Source organism: Triticum aestivum, chromosome 1A (genome assembly GCF_018294505.1).
Source record: "Triticum aestivum cultivar Chinese Spring chromosome 1A, IWGSC CS RefSeq v2.1, whole genome shotgun sequence".
Lineage (NCBI taxonomy): Eukaryota > Viridiplantae > Streptophyta > Magnoliopsida > Poales > Poaceae > Triticum > Triticum aestivum.
This window is the reverse complement of record NC_057794.1, coordinates 205503529-205510256: the sequence shown is the minus strand read 5'-3', so window position 1 is coordinate 205510256 and position 6728 is coordinate 205503529.

Genomic DNA, 6728 nt, shown 5'->3' with positions numbered 1-6728 from the left:
CCTGCTGAGTGTTCTTGACGATTCCATTATGGATTCATATATGTCGTTTGATAGTGGCAAAGACATGTGGGCTGCGCTCGAGGCCACGTTTGGTGCCTCAGGTGTTGGCAACGAGTTGTATGTCAAGCAGCAATTCTGTGACTACAAGATGACTGATGAGCTCTCTGTTGTTCAGCAGACTCATGAGATACAGTCACTCGCTAAGGAACTTGAGTACTTTAAGTGTGTGTTGCTGGAAAAAATTATTGCTGGGACCATCATTGCCAAGCTTCCACCTTCGAGGAACAATTTTTCTACTTCTCGAAAAAACAAGAGACATGAGTTTTCCGTTTCGGATCACATTAGCACTCTTGAATTTGAAGAGAAGGCGAGAGCAAAAGACACACGTGCTCGGGTCGCTGAGGGAGCTTCTTGTGCCCACATGGTACACGAGAAGAACTTTCAGCCCAACCAGCCCCAAAACAACAAGAACAAATCTTAGAGGAAAGGCAAGTTTGATGCAAAGAACAAGCCCTCACATTCTACCAACTTCAAGAAGAATTCTCATAACAGGAAGGGATACAAACCTCAATTTTGGTAGCACCACACAAAATTTATATGGCTGCATCTACATGCTGTCAGCTAACCTCATGGTGCTCCAGGTATTCTACATTCGTAACTAGGTACAATGACCACCACAAGACGAAATAAGCTTATTCGTACGTTGACTTGATGATTGCAGTGCGGAACGATCCTGTCATGTGTGGAGTAGCAAACAAGCAGTGCACTCGAAGGTGGAAATCAACAAAGGACTTATGAAATTATATATAATTTTCCTCAGGCAGGTCAATATCCCCTTCTTCAAGATGATCGTGTTTTGTCATGCCGAGCTATTGATATGTGCTACTATTTTGCAACACCGTTTAAGTATAGCTATGGTTTTCCTATCTTTTCAGATTTAGGACAATGAAGATGATTTCAGGGGAACTGCACAATATGGACTCATGTTGAGTCATCTCTATTGCCTCATATGTTTGTTGCAAATGTGCTAGCATGAATTGCAAGATGAGGCAGCTAGCTAGCTATGGAGTTGCCAACATGCTCAAAGTGCTTCCAACATTGAGAAGAAACAAGCATGCCTAGGAAATTAATATGTGCGCAGAGAGGCCCTTTGCTCAGAGAAGCATCGACCGATTTTCTTTATTTCCAGACATTCTCACAGCTTTGTATTGGTTATAGTATGGTGAATCATTGAGATGCATAAACATGCTGAACTTTTGTTCTTGTGAATGTTAGTATGCATACCGTATCTTCTGAAGCTTGGTTTAATGTGAATGTTGACTAGCCTATGAACCTTTAAATTCTAGTAAGTATATTGTAGGCCTGTTATTTGACACCTCACTTTGCCGCGCTACGCGACCAGTGTGAGTGTCTGCATCCAATACCGCATCCTCTAATTTGGTGGATGCCAAGTTGAAAAAGGTTACCGATGAGTAGCCATAAGCTGGAGGCGTCTCTTTTTTCTTTCGAATGGGCAATAAGCTGGAGAGTGTCTCGAGCTGCCTCTAGTGTTAAGGCCCTCTAGTACGAAACACGGGCAGCCAACTGGGCCGATACAAAAGCCTATCCATCTTAAAGCCCATTTGTTGTTATTTTTGTGAGGAGAAGCCCATATTTATTGAAGAGGGGGCGATCCCAGAAAAACCCTCCTTCCTCCTCGCTTCCGCTTATACTACAGCTCGCTGGACTCTCTCGCTTCCGTCGCCCCCAATTCCCCCTGCTCCCCATCTTCCTCACTTGTCCAGAAAACCCTCCCTCACCTTCTTCCACACTCGTACAGAAAACGCCCGCTCCTCTTCTTCCACTCCTACAGAAAACCCCAGCCCTCCTTCTTCCCCACTCGCATTGCCACTAGGCTCGTCTCTGGCTACTCTGCTCAAACCCATGAGCTCGGTGCGATGCCGACAAGGAAAATGGAGTTGGCTGGCCCCAGCGCCAAGAAGATGAGGCTCCCGCCAGTGGCGACGCCGGTTGTAGATCCTGCACCCGGCAGCGCGGGGAGAAGTGGCGAGCCCCCCCCCCCCACCCGGATCTGAGGAACCGGTAGAATCTCCGGTGGACCGCATCAGTGATCTCCCGGGCGTCATCCTTGTGGAGATCATCTCGTTTCTCCCCACCAAGGATTGCTGCCGCACACAAGTCCTCTCAACTCGATGGCGCCCTCTATGGCGCACTGCGCCCCTCAATCTCGACAGTCGTCAGATATCTGTCCTTCCTGAATTTGATCTCCTCAGAGCAATCGTCTCCTCTCACCAGCAGGGTCACATTCAACGCCTCTGCATCCCGACACGCTACCTGATGTCTATACCCGGCACGGTGGACGCTTGGTTGACATCCCCTGATTTTGGAAAACTCCAGCAGTTTGAGTTCTACCATTACCATGAAAGTTTCATACCACGAACAGGCCAAGAATTCATGCCCACGCCACCGTTGTCCATCTCGCGGTTTTCCTCCTCTCTCCACACCGCCACCTTTGCCCGGTACCATCTACCAGACGATCTAGTACAAATGCTTCGACTCCCACTGCTAAAGAAACTTTTGCTTGTGGTGGTTTATCTGTCGAAGGCCTCACTGCACAGCATCATCCACTCCAGTTGTCCTTCCCTGGAGCGCTTGCTGATTGTTTTGGGAATAGAAATCCCTATCAGTTGTCTCCAAATAAAGTCGCCTCACCTTAAAAGCATTAGAATTTGTTTTGAAGGACAACAGCTCATCATCGAAGATGCCCCTTCACTTCAAAGGTTGCTCCTTGATATCTATTATAGACCTTCGCAAATAAATGTCGTCTCTGCGCCCAAACTGGAGACCTTGGGTGTAATTCATGATCCGTTTAATGATCACAGGAAGCTGGTGTTTGGCTCCTCACCTTTTCAGGTATTGTATGTTATCATCTACACATTTGTAATCATAAGCTACATTTTTCATTTGTGCGCATAAGTTTTATATCATCTTGCAGTACACTTTGGGTACTAATATTATGTTATATGCTCAATGAAGAGTTCGTCCATGGATAGCCTATCAATGCTACTGGATTCTGCCAAGATCTTATATATCTGAATGTCCAGTTTTGATTTGAACATAATTATTGGCTTGTTGTGATGCTTTCGATCTCTGGAGAATTTATATATAGAGGTGATGATTTCATGCACATTGAAAGCCTATATATATTGTACTAGAATTAACTGTTTAGCTGTCGCTCTATCGACATACTCTTTTTCAGACCTTAACTATTTTCAATCTGCGTGTCTACTTAGGTATTGCGACCACATGGAGAAAAAGGTATAACCAATCGGTGGCGTAATAAGCACCAGGATTTTCTTAGTTCTCATGACATTCGTTTAAGGACAATAATGATGGAAGGATATATATCCAACCAGGCAAATAGAAGCTTTGTCACATTCTTCCTGTTGAATGCGAGGTTACTATTATCCATGAGGCTTAAGTTTTACCGCAAGAGATTTCTCACGGAAGGACATGTTGAACAGCAAAAAAAGAAATTTTAGGTGCACAAATGGGCTTCTAAATGTGCTCGGCTTGTATTTACGAAAAGTTTTAGTCATCCTGAAATATTTTTTTGCACAGGATGTTGATTTTATGGATCAGACTGATCCATTTGTTTGTGACTGCGGAAAAGAGTGGTTGGGTTAGATGTTACTGCCATGTTCTATCTGAGTTTAGTGTAAAAATTTGATGAACAATTAATCCTTGGGCTTTTTGTACCGTTTGTAAGCTTGAGTTGCATGTTGTTCCCTCGTACTCCCCTCCACCTGCCACTACACTGCCGCATTTTCCACGGCTGCTATTCGCTCCCGTCTGAGGCCTCACCGTCGTTCTCCGCCTTGGTTCGCTCGCTGTGCCCGCCGCCGTCTAGCGTTGTCAACACGGTCAACAAGCAAGAGGAATCAGGAGATGACTATACATGGAGAGGCTGACAGTAGGGCCCCACCAGGGTCATTGCATTACGCAAGCAGGTGCCTCGTTATTACAAGCCAAAAAAATACTTCCTCCTAATTATTTGACACCTAGGTCCCACGCCATTGTCAATGCAGTCAATAAGTGAGAAAATTACACAACGAGCCAATAACACTAGGGACCCAGCAGCTCGCCCAGTTGTTTTTTAGTTTCAGAGACGGAGCTCAGCTACGCGCTGTGCGGGGGCTGTGGCCCATCGAGCCCACGCTTATGCTTTTTATTTAAGCACATGACGAGCCCAGTTGATATCTTTTTTTTCTGAAAATGGCTAGGCCAGTTCTTTTTTTTGGAGAATACCAAAACCGAGGCCTACTTGCTTTTCTCAGCCCTACTGGGTTGCAAATCTTTCAAAACGACGAGGGATGTAAGTAGTAAGAAATGGGATTCCACGGTAAATGGGCTATAAGTTGTAACAAATGGGCTGTAAAATTTCAAACCAAAGCCAACCGACAACTACATTAAAATATCATTTTTTTCTAGATTTCTCTACTCTCTACTCCCACAAGATAGACTACTCATACAAATGCATTTTCATGTTCCGTGCAACGCACGGGCATCTTGCTAGTTAAGATTTTAAATTTCAACCATTTTTTGCTGAGAATTGTTTTTTGAATTTTATTTTGATATAATTTTTTAAAAATTATTTTTAACGTGACTCGAAATTTCGTGATTAAAAGAGTTGGGACCGCACCGAAATATGCAAAATTTCCTTGAATTTTTAGCAGTGCCCAGAATATATGGTCTGTAATGCTAATAAAAATAATATGGGCTTCAAATATCCTTAAGAATTAGCAAATGGCCTGTAAATTATTGAAAATAATGGCAAATGGGCTGTATGCTGTTTTCCATAGATTTGGAGGCTGACTTCTGGGCCTACTAGGTTGACGATGACGCTGTCCTAAATTTTTTTTGACGCGTACGCAAGGCTTTGTCAACTTAGTTAACATAGCGCAGTGACTGTTGGATGTCCATCCAACGGCCGCCGTGCTTCTTCATTCTCTGATCTTCCTACTCCAGCCGCCCAAACCAGCGCCGGCGGGACTGCCTGCTCCCACCTCCCGTGGCTGGTTGTGCTGCTGCCAGGCCATCCCTCTACCCACCCGCATATCCTGTTATTTTCCGGCGACGTCAGCCTCACCCCACAGCCGACCAGGCAGTGCTCGTGCTCCCCTCAGCGTGGACATCCGCTGCGGTGGCTTCTCCGGCTCCAGGTCGTTCCCTTACTGGGACTCGCCCTCGTCCACCCCATTTGTGCTCTCGGCGCGATGAGGTCAACATGGTCCACATACAACAGCCACTGGAAGAGGCTGACAGTAGGGGCCCACACAAGGAAATGCCTCCTTATTACATGCAAAATAATGATTCCTACACCAGACAGTCGGGACCCACCGGAAGGGCCTTTGTATTTCGCGAAAAAAACGTTCCCTCCGCTGACAGGTCGGACCCACCAGCTATATCTTCGCACGCAAGGAAGTGCCTCCTTATTACGCACAAAAAAATTAATACTCCCCCTGCTAGATGGGTCCTACCATTGTGGGAGGCTGACTTGTGGGCCTACTAAGATGACGGGGACGGAGTGCTTTGTCAACTTAGTTAATATGAACGATTCTAGCTCCAGTCACCATACAATGTCCATCCAATGGTCGTAGTGCTTCTTCAACCTCTGGTCTTCTTGCTCCAGCCGCCCAAACAAGCGTCGGTCGTGGCGCCTGCTCCTGCCTCCCGTGTCCGGCTGTGCTGCCACCGCTGGCCATGCCATCCCTCTATACTGACCCACACCTCCTGCTATTCTCCGGCAATAGCAGCCTCACACCGCAGCCGAAGCAGTCAACCCACGTACTCCCCTCTGCGTGGGTATCCACTGTCCTGTCTTCCCCGGCTCCGCGTCGTCCCCTTCCTAGGCCTCACCGTCGTCCACTGCCTTGGTGCTCTCGGTGCGGTGTGGTCAATGTGGTCAAGGAACGACTTCCATCAGAAGAGTACTGTACGTGGAGAGGCTGACAACTGGATCCACGGCCGCAGCAAGGAAGTGCCTCCTTATTACGCGGAAAATAATGATTCCTCCACCTGACAGCAGGGACCCACCGAATGGGTCACCGTATTTCATGAAAAAAATGTTTCCCCCCTGACTGCTAGGACCCACCAGCTATGACACGTGCGCGCCTCTACATCTTCGCACACAAGGAAGTGCCTGACAGTCGGGACCCACCTGGTCGAAGTGTACGTAGCGTTGTCATTCTGGTCGCGAACGTGTACGTACATACTGGTCGATGTAGAGGCGCGCACGTGTCATAGTAGAGGCGTGCACGTGTCGTAGTAGAGGCGCGCACATAGCATGTACACATACATACAACGGCCAGGGTCCAAGAAAGAAAATACGGCCACATACGTACATACGGGCGGGGTCTCGAACGCCTACTCGCGCATACATATGGCCAAGGCTCGTGTACATGACTAAGTCGGAATGGAGAAGCTGCACCGTCGTTGTGTTCATGGGGAGGCAACGGACTGCGTTGTGTTCATCGGGAGGCGACGGAACTCATGCTGTTCATCGCGAGCCAACCGGCTTGGACGGAACAACCGATGGAAACGTGGCCTAGTGTATTGCGGAACAGAGGAAACGGCCTTGTGTTCGACCGGCCACTATCGGAACAGGATCCTGTTCATCGGGAGGGGTTTGGCATATCGCAAAATGGAGGGAACGGACTTCCTATGGT